This window comes from Mercurialis annua, linkage group LG8, assembly GCF_937616625.2.
Source record: "Mercurialis annua linkage group LG8, ddMerAnnu1.2, whole genome shotgun sequence".
Classification (NCBI taxonomy): domain Eukaryota; kingdom Viridiplantae; phylum Streptophyta; class Magnoliopsida; order Malpighiales; family Euphorbiaceae; genus Mercurialis; species Mercurialis annua.
Window position 1 is genome coordinate 4,883,633 of NC_065577.1, and position 23,010 is coordinate 4,906,642.

The window sequence follows — 23,010 nt, forward strand, 5'->3', positions numbered from 1 at the left end:
GAACAAATCATGTAAACGCGATGTATTAATGATAATATTCATAATATATGAAAATAACTTTTGTAATAATAATACGCGAAAGTAAATTGCCACTCACAGTGACCGCTATCCCTTATATCCAAACGTAAGCTCCAGGAGACTGGTCCGTCAATCCTCGTCGAGCTTCTTGGTTCGTCATACTCGTAGATCGATAGTCCGTCACATCTATCACAGGATTCTATCGTTAAAATATATACTTAGAGAATCTTGTTCTTAAAAACTGCACTAGGTACCTAACACGACAAAAGCACGAAATATAATCGTCGTGTTCTAAACGTATCTTTCTCTATAGATCTCTATTCATATCTCTATTACTCATCATGTTAATGTTCATTGCTATAATGTCTTATTAATATTCATTTTAAGACATTTGTCAGAGTTCTACGCCCATATCATGCCATCAGAGGCCAATTTTCGCTCCCGGAAGTCCCCCGGAGGTCACGATCGAAGTAGGGCACGTCGTGCTAGCTTGGCACCTCGTGCCCTTCATTTTTCATGAAGGGCACGACGTGCCCTTCACTGGTGCACGTCGTGCACCCTTGTGGTGCACGTCGTGCACCCTTCTGGTGCACGTCGCGCACCAGCACGACGTGCTGAAGTGCAGCACGTCGTGCGCACTTTGGGGGCAGCGTTTTTTGATGCTTCTGGACCATTTCCGAAGCTCCAAATACCCCAAAATTCATACCAATGCATACCTAAATCATCTAGGCTCAAAACTTATCAAGAATCTATACGAAAATGGTGGAAAACGACGTGTTTTTAGCGTTTCGATTCAAACATAGCATTTTTCGTCGAAACAGCCCGTAACCTCCGATTTTAACACTCAAATACAAAATCTTACCTTGAAATGAAGCTTATGATTGATAGAGCTTCCAATTCCGAACAAATCGATATAAAGAACGCGCGATTTGGACGAGAAACGGCGAAACGGCGGCGGATCGAAATGATCGTCAATTTTCCCCTTCACTGAAGCTTTTCTTCTTCTGCTCTTCTTTCTTTCTCTGGAATCATCTGATTCCTTTAATGTTATCTTATATTGTTTGGTTAATTAGCCGTTTTAGTCCCTCATTTCTTTAACTTAAACCATTTCTCTTTTAAACTTTTCTTTTGTTCAATTTAGTCCATAACTAAATCGATTAACTCTTTAATCATAACTTATACGTATTATTTATATCCGATAAATAATACGAATCCCAATATTAATATTTTTCCGTCCATAATCTTTTAATTACTATTCTCAAGATTTAATTGGCTAGTTTGCACTTTGGTCCTTGAACTTTTAAAAAGTTACAATTTAGTCCAAAACGCATCCGCGTCCAAATTTTAAAAGGTCTCCGATTGGCCTGAAACTTTTACCACATATACTATAAAACATTTCGCGGACCTTGGCGAAATAATTTTCACTTCGGAATTTATATGGCTAAATTACCATTTCAGTCCCTGTACTTTATTTTGCGATTTTCTTAACATATTTCTTTTCTAATTCCAATTCCAACTTTAGAACTGAAATATAATGTTAAATCTCTCGCGATAATCCTTTCGAATCCGTCCTGCTAAAATTTAATATTTATCTTAATTTTTCGGAAATCTTTCCGATATCGCCACTCTAGCGACTTAACACTGGACACATGGTCCAATTAAATAATTAAATATTTTGGGGTATTACATTCTTCCCCCCTTATAAAAATTCGTCCTCGAATTTTCATATTGCCTTCTTACTTTAATTCCCTTAACATTTAGAATTTTGTTAATAGTAAGGATACCGTGTTCATCCTACGACACTGGTCAGCACACGGAATCATCATTCCAATTTCTGTACTTCTTGTACTTTAATGTCAGTTATCACTGGCAACTTTACTTTTGATTTCTTCTCTTTAAACTTTCAGTTCCTTACTGATATCTAATGGTAGTTCGTCTTAATGACGTCTTATCATCAAAGATGACGAAACTAGTAGTACTCATATGTACTTACCATTATATGTCCTTGATTCTTTACTTTTATTCAAAATGTCTAATTTATTATCATTTCCTGTTGAGTGATGTAAATACTGAATTAATTCATGTTTCATTACATACATAGTCTCTTTCACATTACTGTTACTATCGTCTGATTGTTATTCATCATGGTGTTGGGAACCTCATCCCATTATTCGCTATCCTCATAGGTCTTATTTACTTACCTTATGTAATTTCATTCATTACTATCGTCGCTTATCGACGGTCATCTATATATGAGATGTTTCTTATGATGCATCCTTATAATGTCCTTGCTTTCTCTGCAGGGACTTACTCGATCTTTTTTTTTTTTTTTGTTATTGCATCTTATGTGCGGCTTCCTCTATCGTATCTTCGTTGACTTACTTCTTATTCTTTAAGTGCGATGCACTAAGCGTTGAAATTTCTTATCTCTTCTCACTTTACATCAATATGCTTCATCAGTCTGGTTTTTAGCCAGACAGGATTGTCATATTAGTCGCTGAATTCTTATCTTAATAAGACAGCTTGTGACCAATGCTCATGCAAGCTTTCTTTGCTTCTAATTCTTAAGTGAAGATCTTAATCCTTTTCCAATCATATACTTACATCTGAATGTTCCTTGATGACATCGTTACTTGCTCTATGTTTGATCTTTTTATTCATCATTTCATCTATGTTTTTCCCTTCTCTGTTGTCTCTTGACATTCAAAGATGCTTTTAGCATTTATCATTATAATCCAACTCTTTCTTTGCTATATCATCTTTCCAATTCTTAATCTTAATTTGGCTCTTAACTTCCAAACTATTTCTTTTAACTTTTATGTAGCGTTAAACTTACTTCTTATCATCATCCACGATCTTGCTATTCTACTTATTATTCCTACTTTCGTCCATATTGCAGACGTACTTCTTCGTAACTTTCTTTGATTTCTTGTCCTTAGTTAACCAATAAGATCAATAGTCTAAATGCTATGATCCTCTAGTATTCTTCTTGCATTCCTAATTCACGTTCTTATCGTGTTTCTTGATTATCTTCTATTGCATTCTTTGCTTTCCTCCTCAGCGCCTTTTTACATCGTGTACTACTTGCTTTTAATATCCACAACATCGATCATTAATAGGGAATCGTGGTCTTTTCGTCTAAATTTCCCGATGTAGTACGTTCTTAATCGTATATGTATTGTCTTATCGTATTCGTACTAACTTTATGGCTGTCCATAATGCCAATTGTATGTTGGTATCATCTCTATTATATTTTGCACTGCTGATATTTCTTGTTTCAGCACTCTAACGTCGATCACCAACTAAATAATGGATCACATTTTATTTTGTCTGAATTATCGACATAGTGCGCTTTCGATCACTTACTTATTGTACTATTGTACTATTATTGACGTCTTAACTGTCAGTGAATCCAATTCTATATCTCTCTATCATATTTACTTTTCTTGTTCCTATGTGTCCGCGACTACATAGAGTTCCATTTCTCTAATCTCCTTGATTGTTTCCCCATGTAACTCCTATTTTCCTTACCTCAATCTCTCTTATGGAGTTCCTTGCGACATACGCAAGCTATTCACACTTTCTTAATGCTTATCATCTTGAATGATTTCTTAATATCCTTAATCCCTTCTTAATTCTCATCGAATGTATATCTTATACCTTTAGCATACCTTACTTTCACATCTTAATTTCTCGTTCGATTTATCTGATATTACTTTCTTTCGTATGGCTCAATTCCAATATTGAGTCTCTGCTTTACATTCTATCACTTATTTCAACATACTAAACATTAATCGTATATCTGACACGTTCGATGTCATATACCATCTCTTAACCGTTCATATATTATATCTACATCTTCTCATTAGGGTTACTATTAACCTTTTAGATCAATTGCATTATTCACTTTACTCCTTATTAGTTAAACTCGAACTTAGTATTCCGTGCTTCACGTACATCTATCATACTTATATTTATTCTACTCTTTCATTTGCTTTATAATCACAACCTGTGGTGGGGATTCTAACTTCTAGTTCACTTGTCGTCCATCTCTTGATCTTTCTTATCGTGTACCTCCAACTATTCATTCTCACACAGGGTTGGTGTTGGCTGTACTCAGCAAGCCAAATCTTACACTTCAAACTATTCAATCTCATGTAACTCTGACGTTATCTGTACCTAGTTAATCAAATTCTATACTCTGTCTTTTATATTCTCGTCATACGCCCTCTTGGATCATCATCCTTATCCATATATATCTTCCATTGATACTCCTATTAAACTAATCCAAGCCCTTAATTCAACGATCGCAGCGATTAATACTTAGGTAATCGTCTTATAAACGCCATATCCCGATATTAACTTGATCCAACGGCTTAATTCAAAGTCATCATAGTTTTACTAAACCTATATAGGTATCTCTTTCTTCACGTTGATACTATTTCTGTATCCATCGTCTTATTATTGACATACAATTCTTTATATCAGTTACTTTTACGGATAACTGATTCATAACGACGTTGGATTACTGCGGCACTCCCGATGCCTGTATAATCCCACTTTGTTTTGCTAGGTTCCCATTAACCTTCATCTCGTTTCTGGCCTTTACTGTCCAATAGGACTAGGTTGCGTTCGCTTTAATTACCTCGATCTTCTTCTCGCGCCTCATATACTTGCTGTGCAACAGCACGCGTTCGCACAGTTCTCTGTTCATAGTATAGTGTTTATATAAAGGAATACTGATAAATTCCTTAAAATATGACACTTACAAATCATCACAACTAATCGATGTCCACGTACGTTGGACTTTAGGAACGTCTCCTTCCTTTTGATCTTCTACGATTACGTCTCTTATTGCTAGTCTTCTGAGGGTTCTGACTCATCGTAGACTTAGCAAATTATCAAAACATATACTCGCGTTGTATATGTTACACACATATTACTAGCGTAGCTATAAGCATCTATGTTGACCGGATTCAAGAAAATCAGTGTCCCCTAGATTTTCTTGATTACGCATCGTAACTTAAGTCTTGTGAGCATTCCTCTCACATGGACTTAATCAAACATCAAAAGTATTAAAACATAACATACATGTCATACGTTGTTAATCGGATATGTTTTACTATCCGAACACATATCTACTATCCTAGTCGCATACTAGTCTGTCTAATCAAGGCTAAGTTCATTAGTTAGAGGCACAAATCCTATGCTCTCACAACTATACGTATTCATTCGCCTCATAGCCTAGATCACAGCTTGCTCGCGAGCACTTCACTTCCCTCACAGAGTTCTGGTCTAGGTATGCTTACATAAAAACAAAACTTCTAGAAAACTCTTTCAAATAAAACGACTCATTTGAAAATTCCATTTAAATCTTAACAAAATTGTGCACTAGGGTGATGACGTCTCTCATCCCCAAAGAGTTGCCACATCTCACCTCTTCGTCTGAACATAATGCATATGATGCATGTCCTATTAATGCATGTATTGATGTATGTAGTGATGCATTTTCTATCGATGTCGTGGCAATTATCAATGGCTATTACGGGTCTAGGCACAATTATGCTTTTAAAATCGTTAAACAAATAACTTTAACAAGTTATAAACTTTACGTTTTGTAAGTTCTCTAGACCTTAAAACTCTGTCTCCGGCAAGTTTCTACCTCTTCTATAACTTTGCATTCCTTCTTCAAACTCTTTCTAAAATTTCGATCGATCAAATTCTATAGCATCTATCACGTTATCTGATGCTAAGCACACATATATATGACATCAAATCAAAATCATATCATTTATATTTTTTTCACAGGAGGCAATACATCTCCTAGAAGTTTCATTCTAATAGGCATATCATACGTGCCTATCCAATCGAAAAGAAAATACGTGTATGTATCTCATTACACGTGTCATAAGAAGCAAACGCACATTTCACAAATCAATCTGTCATACTGATCACAAAGCAAGTCACACTAACGACCTGGATCAAACAAACCTTAACTCTATAGCTGCAGTAGTTCCTAGGTTACTTGACTGACAAACGCATCTTAGCAGAGGTAACTGGACCAACTGCTCTGATACCACAATTGTCACGACCCAAATTATTGAGCCGAGACCGGCGCTAGGGAATGGGAGTGGTAGCTCCAAAACCCGTAGCAAGCCTAAAACCACCAATAATTTTTCGCATTTATAAACATATTATTATATATATAGAATATTTTCAGAAAACTCTTTTAGATAACATACTTATAGATATCAAAGTATTATATTAGAGTTTACATTCAAAATGAACTATTTGAAATTAAATCGCTATCCTTATACTGACACCTACTGACTACTGCAGCTCTAGGAACTCATACTTGTGCAAGTCCAATGACTTTTGGCACAATGGAGATGGCTTGTCTGATCCGACTTCTAATACCTGCAAACATCAGAGTGAGGGGTCAGTATTTGGGAAAATACTGAGTGAGTATGCAACTTATTATCGGTATTATCAAAACACACATCGCATACTCAAACATATATATATATATCTATCTCGATATGATATGAAAATAACATAATATTCATAAATAGCAGATCCGACCGAAACCCTAATCTTAAACTCTGAACTTATCTTATTCCGAATATTCGAATCAAACTGTTCCAAATGGTCCGACCCGGGAGTGTTCACACTCAACCACGTCAGCCGCGACCAATCTCTTAATCTCCAAGTGTGAGTCCAACTCACTGGTGGGTCCAACCCACTAGATACGGGGCTCAGGTTACACCGTAACCGAGTTCTCACTCGTATCACATTCATATCGTATGCGCATTTCGTAATCTCATAGACAATCTAGACACGCTAGACTGACTCAAATACTGGTGATCACACAGCCTATTGACACCCAATAGGTAGTTGGTTTCTTCGGATCGCATACTAGATACTCATATTCAAACAATGAATATAATGGCATTCATATAGTCTAATTCATCAAACATAATATCTCATACGAACAAATCATGTAAACGCGATGTATTAATGATAATATTCATAATATATGAAAATAACTTTTGTAATAATAATACGCGAAAGTAAATTGCCACTCACAGTGACCGCTATCCCTTATATCCAAACGTAAGCTCCAGGAGACTGGTCCGTCAATCCTCGTCGAGCTTCTTGGTTCGTCATACTCGTAGATCGATAGTCCGTCACATCTATCACAGGATTCTATCGTTAAAATATATACTTAGAGAATCTTGTTCTTAAAAACTGCACTAGGTACCTAACACGACAAAAGCACGAAATATAATCGTCGTGTTCTAAACGTATCTTTCTCTATAGATCTCTATTCATATCTCTATTACTCATCATGTTAATGTTCATTGCTATAATGTCTTATTAATATTCATTTTAAGACATTTGTCAGAGTTCTACGCCCATATCATGCCATCAGAGGCCAATTTTCGCTCCCGGAAGTCCCCCGGAGGTCACGATCGAAGTAGGGCACGTCGTGCTAGCTTGGCACCTCGTGCCCTTCATTTTTCATGAAGGGCACGACGTGCCCTTCACTGGTGCACGTCGTGCACCCTTGTGGTGCACGTCGTGCACCCTTCTGGTGCACGTCGCGCACCAGCACGACGTGCTGAAGTGCAGCACGTCGTGCGCACTTTGGGGGCAGCGTTTTTTGATGCTTCTGGACCATTTCCGAAGCTCCAAATACCCCAAAATTCATACCAATGCATACCTAAATCATCTAGGCTCAAAACTTATCAAGAATCTATACGAAAATGGTGGAAAACGACGTGTTTTTAGCGTTTCGATTCAAACATAGCATTTTTCGTCGAAACAGCCCGTAACCTCCGATTTTAACACTCAAATACAAAATCTTACCTTGAAATGAAGCTTATGATTGATAGAGCTTCCAATTCCGAACAAATCGATATAAAGAACGCGCGATTTGGACGAGAAACGGCGAAACGGCGGCGGATCGAAATGATCGTCAATTTTCCCCTTCACTGAAGCTTTTCTTCTTCTGCTCTTCTTTCTTTCTCTGGAATCATCTGATTCCTTTAATGTTATCTTATATTGTTTGGTTAATTAGCCGTTTTAGTCCCTCATTTCTTTAACTTAAACCATTTCTCTTTTAAACTTTTCTTTTGTTCAATTTAGTCCATAACTAAATCGATTAACTCTTTAATCATAACTTATACGTATTATTTATATCCGATAAATAATACGAATCCCAATATTAATATTTTTCCGTCCATAATCTTTTAATTACTATTCTCAAGATTTAATTGGCTAGTTTGCACTTTGGTCCTTGAACTTTTAAAAAGTTACAATTTAGTCCAAAACGCATCCGCGTCCAAATTTTAAAAGGTCTCCGATTGGCCTGAAACTTTTACCACATATACTATAAAACATTTCGCGGACCTTGGCGAAATAATTTTCACTTCGGAATTTATATGGCTAAATTACCATTTCAGTCCCTGTACTTTATTTTGCGATTTTCTTAACATATTTCTTTTCTAATTCCAATTCCAACTTTAGAACTGAAATATAATGTTAAATCTCTCGCGATAATCCTTTCGAATCCGTCCTGCTAAAATTTAATATTTATCTTAATTTTTCGGAAATCTTTCCGATATCGCCACTCTAGCGACTTAACACTGGACACATGGTCCAATTAAATAATTAAATATTTTGGGGTATTACATCGGATCGTGATTTATCAGTTATAATAGTATTTTATATTCAAAATTGATGATAAATTACTACATAATATTCATATCTAAATTGATTTTTAAAATTTACTTTTTTTATTAATTTTGGGCAATATGCATATTTGGATCCTAGCAAAATATGATTTATATATTAAGTTCTCAAACTATAAAAATGTTAATATTGTCAAGTCAAATAACAAAACAGATTGAGAAATTTACATTCAATAAAAATAAAAACACATATGTCTTTTAGAAAAAATTAGTATAAAAAAGCAAGTAAACTAATTATCAGATACATATTTATGGCGAGTGAAGCACACACATTTTATTTTCATTATGGAGGGACTTAATATCTATAAAATTAAAAAATATAGAAACCCAATTTGACAATTGAAAGTGGAGGGTTGCATTTATAAATTGTATGATAATACAGGAACCCAAAACGTGAATTTTGCCTTAATTTTTAAAGAAGATAGCGATCAACATGTCGGCCGTTCAAACCCACGCTCGCATGCATGCATGCATGCATCAAAATATTAGTTAAGATGCCTCAAGTTGTTAATTAACTATTGAACGTTAAAAATTAGGTCAAACCTAGCCAACTAGTATTATGGAAAAAGATGGGTTGCCATCTCTTTCTCATTATTTTTCTTGTCAATTTTCATATGCATTTGTGAAAGTTAAGCAAAATTGCCCCATGAAAACTATTGCCAACCAAGTCCAGTTTGTATATGATCAATTAATATTTAGATTTTGATTAAATAAAACGTATATGCTAGGGATTTTTTTTCCCTTCAAAGAATCCATTGATGAATACAAATGAAAAGTTCTAATTTATGATTTTTCAATTTTTAATTTAAAAAATACTTACAAACAATAAACAATAAGTAAATAAAAAAACGGCAAATCTAGACATATATTCTGCATATTTTGACCCAACAAGACGCAAGAGTTCTGTTGGATTAGTTACTTAAATTTGCCCTTTTTTCCAATAGATCGTCCATACACACGACCCGCTTGATCCGTTGAAAACTTAGTATTTCCGATCATTTTTGTGAATGAGATTCTTAAAATTAGATCGATAACCACTCAAATTTTAGATTTAGAAAAAGTTGACTTTAAAGGCCGAGCAATCACTAGAGTTTCTTGAACGATCTAAGAAAATAAAACACAAAATAAACATACAACTATAAAAAATTCATTTAAAAAAATCCATAACGGATAGATAAATTTCATATCGAAGAGTTAAAATTAAAATTAAAACTATAGATTATTTATTCTTTATGGACGGAAAGAAGACGATTTTCGATTAAAATCGGAAAATTAACTTCTCTCACCCTTTAATAATGAAGACGAAAAAGAATACAGTTTTTAGAGAGATATGCTAGGATGATACTTTGAAATATTTTAAAGGAATCTAACTATTGAAAGTAGTGATAAATTAATATATAATTGATAATGCAAGAAGAAATAATATGATAAAAATAAAAATAATATCAATGGTGTTTATTTGAATTTTATATTTAAATTTTTTATGATTCAAAAAGTTTTGATGTGTTTAGATCTATATTTATGGGATCTATTGAAGATAATGTTTGAAAGGTTAGGATTCAACGTATCAAGCGGATCGTTGGCAAAATCGGATGGGTGATAAAATTCAAGACCTCGCTCTTACGGAACTTTGTTCACTGTTGTATTTAAGTTATAGAGAGATTTATGTATTAGAGTTATTTTTCTATTAATTATTTTTGACTTGTATCCTTAGTTGCTTCTTAATTTTTTTGGATTTAATTTTGAAAGATCATATGGTTAAATTTTATTATATGACATTTATCAACTTGTCATTTTTCATATATCTAATTCCTAGCTGGGAAGAAAAATATATATTTCACATTATAAATAATTAATTGATTTTCAATAGTTTATTCATATTACCTAATTACATATGAGAGAGATTTCATATTCAAAAAATTTGAAAATTGAAATCGGGCTGAATTTTAAATTTGATGCCTTGGCTTATTAATTAAATTAGACTTGGTAACTAAATTTTCTGTTTCACTCTAATTAATAAATTATTGCAGATGACACTCTGCTATTTTTTCCTTTTTACTTGGATATGATAAGTAATCTTTTAAGAATGCTTCCTTGTTTCGAGATTGTTTCCGGATTGAAAATCAATTTTCATTATTGGCCTAAAAGTGAGGAAATTCAAGCTGTTGCTCGATAAATTGTTAAGTAGACTTAATCCACCACGTCATCCGTGGACTAAACCTATTATATTATGACACGTCATTAAAATAATAATATTACTATTTAAAAGTGTAAAAAGGTAATAAATAAAATTACGATAGTGCCACTATTTTAGTGACGGGTCATAATGTGATAAGTTAGTTCACAGATGACGTGGTGGACCGAGTCTGCCTAAGAATCTCTCCCGTTGCTCATATTCTAAATTATAAAAATGAGAGTCATTTCATTTTTACCTCGGTATGTCTTTGTGTAATAAGATTCTGAATCTGAGTTTGTGCCGTCTCCTTTAAACTAATTTCAATAATCACATATCTTGTGTTGGCCGTATGATTATGATTGGATCTATCCTTTCAAATATGCATGTTTACTCTATGTGTAATTTTGCAATTCCTCAATCTGCTATAAATGCTTTTGAGAATAGTATCCGTCACTTCCTGTGGTTTGGTTCAAGTGTAGGCTGAGGGATTTGCAAAGTATCCTGAGACACGGTTTGTCAACCATATGACAGCTGGTGGTTTGATATTTCGTCAATTCATTTAAAGAAAATCAAAATTTGATGCTTAAATGGATTTGAGAAATTTTAACTTGTGACAAAGCTTCATTGTGATTCTTGGTGGTTAAAAATAGTTCGCTCAATTTCAAAAAATGCGGGATATTTATCAGTTTTGTGGCGTAACGTTCATAAGTTGTGTGTTGTCGATAATGATATTTGAACATTGTTTAATTCTTGGTTCACTTTAAAGTTGGCAATGGATCTAATATTCTTATTTGGAAAGACCCATGTATGTTGAATCAAGTTTAGGCTTTCGAAATATCTCACTCTTCTTTATTCAACCTTTTTTTCAATCAAGACGGCAAGCTTAGTTCAGTTATGAAAAAAAAAACTGGTCGGTTTTCTAATTTCAGTTGGAGGAGAAGACTTAGAGTGGGTGAACGAGAACTATATCGTGACTTGTGCAGCAAAATAGCCCTATGGGATCGCGTCGAGCATTAATTTCACGTAGAACAACCTTATCAAAATTTCCTATAACAGTACAGTTGCGGCCCCTGCAAATGTGTTCTATAATGGGCCTGAAGGCCAAAGCACCTCCGAGAATTCTCTTCTTTGTTTGACTTCTTCACATGGATCGTATAGCTTCGAAATCTTATTTCATCACTGTATTATTAATGAGAATGCTATTTTTTGTCTGAATTGTTTGGTTGAGATTGAACCGGGAATTCACATTATCATCCATTGCTCTTTTCCTTGTGTTTTTTGTGCCATTTTTTAAGTAGATTGAAGGTTATCAGAAAACAAACCGAGCAACTATATTGATTGAAGTTTGTGATTACAAAACTTAAAAACTAATACAAACCTATTCAGCTGTATTTATAGTAGAAAAACTAATAACTATTTCTAACTCTATTCACACACATATAGCATGTTTACCCAGTTGTAATCCAGCTGTCATACAGCTGTAATCCAACTATTATCTAGTTGGAAGTGACAAGTAATCAGAGCAGCAACAAGGCAGCTACAAGAGCAGCACAAGAGCAGCAGAGATGGAGGCATCAAACCATCACAGTGCAGGCATCATCTTTGATCTTTGTTAGCCCCCCTCAAGCTGGACAAATGCCACTTATGTGCAGCTTGAAATGATATATGTTGAAAGTATAATGCCTTGACTGTAGATCTATAGATAGCAGTGGAACTTGCAGCAGTAGAAATACAACATAAGAGCAGCAATTTCAGAAGTTTTAAAGCAGTTTTGCAGCATTTCTGCAGCGGCAGCCTTGCAACACTTTCAGCAGCGGTATGCAACAATTTCACAACATTTTTGAACCATCATAAGGAGCAGCAACATCAATATGGTGAAGCAGACCTCTCCACACAGTGCAGACATCATCAATTACATCTCCAACAAAAATAGCACACCACCAAAGATCATATACAGTTTCGTTCTATAGAAGTTGACTTTTTGTTGAGGAATTTTGTCAAACATATAATGAGCTTACTGGAAATAAAACCATTTGTCTCCGCAAATGAACAATCTCAAACTAACAACTGAATTACCTCAAACCATCAAATGCCGAAATCTGAAATTATTGATATCAGAAAATCCAAAAACAATTTTGACAAAGAATACACTCATTACTTAACTAATAATTTGCTTCTTCAATAAGAAGAGGAATCAAAGAATTTGACTAAATTTTGAACTGATTTGAGAAAGTCGACAAATCATCGATAACAATTAATAGAGAATGATAGAAATTGATCGATAACTAAACAAATTAAACATTGAATGAAAACGAAATTAATAGATGGAACCTGGAATAGAAATTGAGATCATCGATAGCAATGATTCATAAGAGAAAAAGATCGATAATGGGAATCTGAGATTAACTGAAACATAAAATATATTTGAACAAAGAATATGAGATTGAAGCTGATAGTCGCGATAATAAATCGCAACTTATCAAGACTGATAAAAAAGAACCTGAAATTGAAGCTTTGAATCTGAAAATCATTGATAGCAATGATCAGAACCTGAAATCGAACTTCGAGTCATCGATAGCGATGCTCGCAAACTGAAATTCAATCCGGACCGTTGGGACTGGAAATCCAGTTCGGTACAACGGAGAAGAAACTCAAATTTGAAATGCGGCGGCAACTCCGGCGGCAATGCCTAATCCCGGGCTCGGACCCGCTCTGATACCATATCAGAAAACAAACAGAGCAACTATATTGATTGAAGTTTGTGATTACAAAACTTAAAAACTAATACAAACCTATTCAGCTGTATTTATAGTAGAAAAACTAATAACTATTTCTAACTCTGTTCACACACATATAGCATGTTTATCCAGCTGTTATACATCTGTAATCCAGCTATTATCCAGTTGGCAGTGACAAGTAATCAGAGCAACAACAAGGCGGCTATAAGAGCAGCAGAGATGGAGGCATCAAACCATCACAGTGCATGCATCATCTTTGATCTCTGTTAAAGGTTTCCGTTTGGTCTTTTCCGCTTGATTTACAATGATTTTATTTTTAATGTATGAAAATTCAAAGTTCATGGATCTTTGAGAAACAATTTGATGTTTTAGTGTTTAGGAGGTTTAGAAAGCTCGGAGCAAAAAAGTTGTATAGCAGCAAGACAACATACTACTCGGATTTAGTTTTTATTTCTATTCATAAGAGTGTTATTCATTACAAATATCACATTTTGTCTATGATGATAATGATGTTATAGGAGTTTTTTTTAGGCAGAAGGTACAAAAAAACCATCGAATTTTTTTCGTGGTACAAATAGCCTATTGTACTAAAAAAAAGTACATATAACCACCTGAACTCGATTTTTTTGGTACAAATAACCCACTGCCGTAAATAAAATCTTAACTCCGTTAAGTTTATAAGTATGAGGTACAAAATAACCATCATACTTTTTAAAACGGACAAATATAACCCTATAAAACATTAAACCTTATATTTAATTTTTTAGATAATTATATTATTACCTTAATAAAGGTATATATTCATTATAATTTTAGAAAATACCATATAAATTATATATATAATATTTGAAATAAAAAAAATTTCATTCACTAATGTCTTATATATATTAATAATTTTTACACATTCTTAAAATACCTATTTATATACTAATATATTATAAATGTATAATAATATTAAATTCTAAAAATATAATATATATATATATATATATATATATATATATTATATTTTATATTTGTATTTTAAAAAATATGTAAACTTTATAATTTATATTTAACATTGATTGAAAAATATTTTTATGCATACACGCACGCGCGCACACATGGAAGTATAAGTACTAAATTTTAAAAATTATAATATGAGATGTTTATTAAAAAAAACTAATCATATGTAAATTTTAAAATATATTTATATTTGTACTAAAATATTTCTAAATTTAAATTTAAATATAATTATCATTATATATATTAACATACTAGTTATATGTAAATTTAATATTATATAGTATTTCTTTATAATTGAGGGAGGATGAGCGTTTGTGAAAAGAATTGAATCCACGATCTTGACAGTTTTGTTGTCAAATGCTTATACCATTTGAGCAACAACTCGTTGGTTATTATATAATATTTTTATTAAAATAGCTGCAGTTTATTATTATTATTATTATTATTATTAGTAGTAGTAGTAGTAATAATAATATTATTATATATTTATAATATTTCAGTATATATATATATATATATATATATATATATATATATATATATATATAGATATTTTAAAGAATGTATAAGAATTAATAATTTCTATATGTTATTATTGATTGAAAAATAATTTTATGTTTCAAATGCTATGTATGTAATTTACATGGTATTTTATAAAATTATAATGAATATATACCTTTATTAAGGTAATTATATAATTGTCTAAAAAATAAATATAAGGTTTAATGTTTTATAGGGTTATATTTGTCCGTTTTAAAAAGTATGATGGTTTTTTTGTACCTCGTATTTATAAACTTAACGGAGTTAAAATTTTGTTAACGGCAGTGGGTTATTTGTACCAAAAAATCGAGTTCAGGTGGTTATATGTACTTTTTTAGTACAATGGGCTATTTGTACCAACTGAAAAAACTCGATGGTTTTTTTGTATCTTTTGCTTTTTTTTTATAGAATTTAATATTTCTTTGGTTTCCCGGCTTTATAACTTCTTGGTTTTTACCTTCCACACCTTGTAGATGTAATAATCTACTTATCGTTTACCATATAACAAATTATCAAAGGTAATATATATATATCACCAAAGCTTGCCGTCAATCCGTAAAATAACCTCTTAATTCTTTCTTAGGGAAATATAGTCTCTCATCTACTTTTTTTTACGATAAAAAAAATGGACGTTTTCTATAAAATAAGGTTTACTACAATGTAAATAAATTGTTTTTCTTAAAATAAAGTTTAATATAATGTATATAATTTTTTTTTCAAGTAGTGCAATAATGGAAGCAAGTATCACATCTTGTTCTAACTTGTGAATCCCACTCAAATAACCAAATTGACAATAATTATTTTAGGCAGACCAATTGACGAAATGTACATAATAAAACAATAAATACTTTTTGGAAAAAGAAATGCTATATAGTCACATTGAAAAGTAAAGACCAATAAATTATGAAGCCAGCCGACTTGTCATTTTGAATTGGCAAAGGCATATTTCAACTTGGGTCCTATAAATGGGTCCTTGATTTTAACTTGTCTATTAAAAATTTTGAGGTCAGAATTTGATTGAGTACAACTCATGCCCAATATTATGTTGAATAAGCAAATTGTAGAACAAGATCTAGCTTAGGTGGATCTTCTTTTTTAAATACGGTATGAGATGAAAGTTTATGAATCTGAAACTCCCAATTTAAATATTTTTTTTTCCATTTTAAGAGGTAGAGATGTTGAGTTTATTCAAGCGAGTGATTTTTTATAATAATTAAAGTCACTACTTTACGATGTGTTCCGCCAAATAAAAGTGTGTTTTGCCTTATTATTGATTATGACTTTAATGTTAAAAAGAAGGCATAACTCATCCTTAGTTTTCTGTATTTTTTGTTTGTTTGTTTGGTCCTTGATCTATTTTTTTTAGTTGGTCTCTATACTTTTCACTTTTTATTTACGGAGTTTTTATATTTATGTTTTTGTTTAATTAGTCATTTTTTTTTTGATAATTTGAGGAGAGGGAGCGCTTGCAGAAGAAATCGAACCCACGACCTAACAGTTTGAACTATAGCACATTGGTTAATTAGTCATTTTTAAAGTTCCATTTTTTATTTTACTTCATCCCTAATCTACCATTTAAAGATTAAAACACTGGAAAATTTAATTGCAGAGGGATCAAGTAAATAAAAAATGAAAATTATAAGAACTAATTAAAAAAGCAAAGTAGACTAGGGATCGTGTAAACAAAAAATAAAAAGTACATGAATTTGGGAATAGGTTAAGCCCGAAAAGAATTCATACATACACATAAACTATGGTTGTGAAATTATGATTTTTTTTAAATGCATACGAAAATTCCTTTTTAACTTATCAGTAAAATACTAAAAATGCATTTTAAATTGAATAATTGATGATATTAGAGAAATTATTGTTGATATTTTAAATTGAAATAAAATTATTACGATTAAAAAATTTGATTGTATATATTCTAAAAAGGTGAAAAGATATAATTCTTTTTTGGATGACTACATCTTTATTTTTTCCATATAATGATTTTGCTTTTGTATAAAGCAATAACAAGAATACAAAAATGACTTTGGATTTAGTAGTTCCCTTTTTTCAATCTTATTATCTCGATGTGAGTTTCAAACAAACATTTTTACTTTTCAAATATTTGCAAGCATGCATGAGATTTTATCAAATCTTATGCATGATGAATGAAAATATTTTATGGCCAACGCAAGTAGTTCTAAAATAGGCAATAAAATCAAAACCAAAATCAAATATTAGTAATATATACTAATGATATACTATATAGTTATTTTCCAACCACAAAGTAGCACTTAGATGAGTCCAAATGGAGCCAATTTGTTTGAACTTTAAGTCACACCATTTTGGCATTTTGTTGCCTTGGACAGGCTTTATCATTATTAGTCTTTTGAGTGAAAAGCAAGCTCTAGGGTTAGTCCATACCTTACAACACAAATTTGACAAATTCAATCCAAAAATAATTAGCAAAGACTACAAGGATATGGGGCTTACATGGAGTTAGATAGATCATCATGATTGTCTTTTTTGGATTTCTTGATGAATTCTTATAATTAGGAGTACAAAAATCTAACTAAATTAAGTTCAGTTTAGCTTAAAAATATATCAATTGAATCAAACTGAACTGGATAATTTAGTTGAATTTAGTTTGAGCTAATTTCAACTTTTGTAAATATGTGTTGATTTGCTTTTAAAAACAGTTAAATTTCAATTTGATTTTAATGTACACTTCTTGTTATAACAGAATGTAAAGACAACTCCAAAAAACAAGCATGAATTTCATTTAGATTAGAACTAGAATATGCTTGAAGAGGGATAATTTTCACAAATTGTATATGAATTATTAGTTTTTTTCCCTCAAATCCGTCTTAAAATTTTAATCTATATTCTAACTGTCTTTAATTTTATATTTACTAACTTAAATATATTTTTACTCATTTTTCATTTTTATTGAACATGACGTGTCAATTGGAGTTCTATACGAACACCTAAAACTGTCACATGACGTCGCCTGATAGAAATAAAAAAATTAGGCATTTATATAGGACTAACTTAATGTCATAAAATTAACTAAAATGGCGAATATATATCGACATCAACACAAATTATCAAATAAAAAAATAAAATAAAATAAAAATTCAAAATTGTTGAAAAAAAGGCAAAAGGTCTGAAAAACTACCCACCTTTCAATAGCACCTTCACCTTATAATTTTTTCAATAACACCCTATTTCGTAATTTTCGATTTCAATAGCACCCTAATTTTTTTTTTTAAAAAGATAATTTTATAATTATAAGAATTAAACTTTTTAAAACAATTAAATTTAAGGGTCATTTTATACTTTTTTTACTTGGACAATTTCAAATAAGTCCCTTAATTTAAAAACCTTTCAAATAAATCCAATAAATAAATAAATATATATTAATAATTTAATTTAAAATTTAAAAAAACTGAACCCGCTCTGGAGGAAGACGAGCAGCTCGTCTCATGGAAGAACAGAGCTGCTGGTCTTCCATGGAGGAAGACCAGCGAGCTACTGGTCTTCCCAGCGGCTGTTGGTCTTCCTCCATGGAAGACCAGCAGCTCGTCTCCGGATTCGGCTACGAGTCTAATTTCATTAAATATTTATTCATATTTTTTTTATCTTGTGAAGAAGAGGGCGTTTATGTATGATTTAAAATATTGTAGAATATTTAGAACTTATGATATATATGAAGGATTTTTTTTTTATATTAATCAAATGAAAAAAGTTCAATTTAATGCTTTAGGGTGCTATTGAATCCGAAAAATACGAAATAGGGTGCTATTGAAAAAATTATAAGGTCTGGCTGCTATTGAAAAAAAATAAAAGATGGATAGTTTTTCAGCCCTTTTGCCAAAAAAAACGATGTCTCATAGACGGATAGTATAAATTATCCTTTGGATGGAGGCTCTACAACTTCTTAATATTTATTTCAGTTCATAATACTTGTTACTTATCTTTTCTAACACATAATTAAGAAACGAATAATTAAATTTGAATTTGTAAGCATTTTTATGAAATTAACTCCTGCTTAAAGCATATTAACATTTGTAATTATTATTTTCTGTTTATGTTTTAATATTTTTCAATGATTCAGTAAGGGGTAAATATAAAAAATAATAATAACATGTCATCTGGGTATTATAAGACAACTATAGATTGATTTTACAAATTGATAAGTATTATGAATCAGAAAGAACAATTTATTGAATGGATATTGTTTTAAAAGCTAGTTAGAAATTGAGGATTAGATTTTTTTTCCATCTACTTTTGATTCATATTTGATTCATAAAATCAATCAGAAATCAAACTTAGTAAAATTATAGTATTTTATATATTATACTCTCTCCGTCCCACTCTAATCGACAAAATAACTAAATTATAATAACCAATACAAACTAATAAATGACATAAAGAATTATTTGTATACCCTTCTATTGATAATAAAGCTAATTAATGCTATTATTATATTAATCAAATTTTCATTAAATATTTACCATTTTTCTATAAAAGACATGATTTTAAATGAGGGTAAAAATGGAAAACTAAAGGAAAAAATTATAGTTATGTTAGTTTTGTCAATTAGAATGGGACATCAAAAATTTCATATTTTGTCAATTAGAGTGGGACGAAGGGAGTATTTAATTGGTTGCATTGATAAATTTATTTATGAAATCAGTCTAATAAAAATAAATCAGATTAATTATATCACTCCACATCTTCAATTGCAGCTGTACCTAAGACTCATTAGCTAGGCCAGTTTGAGGGCATATAATGCTATTTTCTTTTACTAGCAGACACCATTACCAAAAACAATCGAATTTTAATACCCTAATGATGTTCTTAGAGAGCTTATCTTAAATCCAAAAATATAATTTGGTGTTGTGTTTTCCTATAACAGTGAATGCTATCCAGCACATTTTGTGTATTAATTTATCAATTACACCTACCAACTTGATGTTTGCATATTTATATATTTCATCAACTACTATTTGTAATGTCCACTCGCAGCATATTCGATATAAACTACTAGTATCATCTCCCCAGGTTTAGCCTAGTAGGAGATGTATTATGATTCACCATAAAAACTACTCCCTCCGTCGCAATAGAGTTGTCCAATTTGAGAAAAAATGTTATCCAAAAATTCTTGTCCACTTTTATAAGATAACTAACTTTTACACTCGATTTTACTATTATACCCCTATTTAAAATGCACTAATGAGTAAATTGAAAGTAAATTGCAAGTGGACCCTATATTAAATAGGGGTATAATAAAAAAATTAAGGAAAATTTTATAAAACCCATAAATAACAATTGCTTTTCTTAAACTGTGTGATAAAGACAAAGTGGACAACTCTATTGGGACGGGGGGAGTATTAATTTTAATTTCTCCCTCTTATTTTAATAAAAAGATAATCCACTTTATATTCATTTATCAATTATTTATGTTTTATGCGTATTAACGGGTGTTACAGATAATAAAATTAGAGGTATTAACAAAATAAATACAAACGTTTCAACTTTATAGCGATTTAATCTCAATATTCAAAACGTTACAAAACAAATCATTACCTTTTCCATTTTTATATTTTGTTGCCCAAATTTATTTTCCGGCAATTTTGCCATCTTTTTTTAGGATAAATATGTATTAAAATTAATTATATAAATAAAATGAATTAATTTGTAGAGAAATATTATAATTAATTTTTTTTAATTAAGTAGTATCTTTACTATACAATACTAAATGATGTTACTTATGATGTGTTAATAATTTAGTGTTTATAATGTGAGTTAAAGAAACTTTAAGTAGTGGAATACAAGGAGTATTTAATAATTTACGAATATTTAAAATCATAAAATTTTAGAGTTTGATTAAAAACTTTTATTTATTTTATTCAAGTATTTTAAAATAAAATAAAATATATTTATTCGCATTTTAAATTCAATAACCCTTCTAGGAATATATTTGATTATTTGAGAATGAAAATTGGAGATATATGCCCTACTCAAAATCATGGCTTGATTTAACTAGTCATATTCAATTATTTCACTCATGAATGTTAAATTTACTTTGGATATGATTACAATTGTTGTTCAGCTTTTTATAGCTTGCTGACATTGGAGTAAGTTAGAATAAAGAAATAATAGTTATCACATTCCAATTTTAGTGTGTCAAATAAGGTTCCCATAATTTTAACAAAATAGCCAAAATGTACTAAGAAAATTTTACATTATGATTATCAAAATCAGCCAAGAGTACCCTTTGGACATTGTTGCACCAACAAGGCAATTTCAAAGGGACCTATAATTCAATTAAAGTGGGAAAACATAAATTTTGGTACCAGCATTAATTGTATATGTGTATCTTACCATATAAATTCAGTGGCGGATAGAATTTATTTTCTCCAACTCGGGTTTAATTTTTCGACAGTCCAAACTTAATCTCATTCTAATCCTAAATTCACTACGAACTCTACTTCTATTTTTTTTTTCAGGCTGAAATTTATCATTAACCTAACGGTAGTTCCGTCTTTGCACATAATGACATAATGCTTTACTCTTGCGATTAATGTATGTCATGATCTTACTTTAAGGTTGTACACGGATTATAAAAATCTCCAAGTTCGAATTGTATATCGAAGTTAAGTATATAGAATTAATATATATTTATTGATCACTGATTTTTTTTTCTCATATTGAATCATACACTTATTTTTATTTGGTATGATATAGATTGAAAATAGAAATATAGATTGATAACCATACTAACCAAATCAAGCCGTAAAATAAAATTAAAACTAAAATCGAATTATATACATATTATTCATAAGTTGTATTTTAACAAATATTACAACTTACAAGTGTTGCTCTTAAGCTTTGTCTTTTGCATTCTATAAATGGTTGATACTTGTGCAAAAATCATCCACAAATTTCAAGGTTTACAAAAAAGACAGTAATTTTGACGGTTGGTGAGGCAATGTTTTGAGTATTTTTGACGGATGTTTTAGTTGCTAATAAACATAAACAACATAAATTAACAAAAGAATTAATATTTGATGCATTCGGAAGCTGTTAGTTTGTGATTGTTGAATTCAAGGTTATTGTCAAAAAAATATTTTTATTTGTTTATCTTTTTAAGCACAATCGATAAAATGTGTTAATAATTACTCATGACATCTCATCTAGGGTTTCCTATCACAAAACTCTAAATTTTTTCTAAAATTTGCTAATTGGGCCGGTAAACCCTTTTTGCCCCAAAAGTAACCAAAATACTTTTAAAATCTATTAAAAAAATCAATCCAATCCGATCAAATTTAAAATCATCCATCCAACCAAATAAAACATAAATCATCCATCCAAAAAAATCAAACATAAACCTTTATTTCACTCAACTAAATCAAACCATCAAATCGGAAACCGCCACCTTTTTCAGCCACCACCAACTCATCCATAATAATGCGGTTGCCAGAGTTCAACACATGACAAAAATGATCATGAGCTTCATATAGGCCGGACTTTTGCTTCTTCAGAGCCTTATTTGGAGAAACATTTGGGCTTGAATTATAGTCCAGTATACTCAAAACTTTGGGCTGGCATATGTCACAACTAATGATATTTAGACTTTTCTCAAAAATACCTTGTTTTTTAATTTTTTAATACCCCTTTTTTGATAGTTTATTAATAGATTATTGGTAATCTAACTCATTAATAGATTAGAGATAAAAGGACAATTTTTTCAAATTTGTAAAAAATGAGATATAGAGAGTAATTT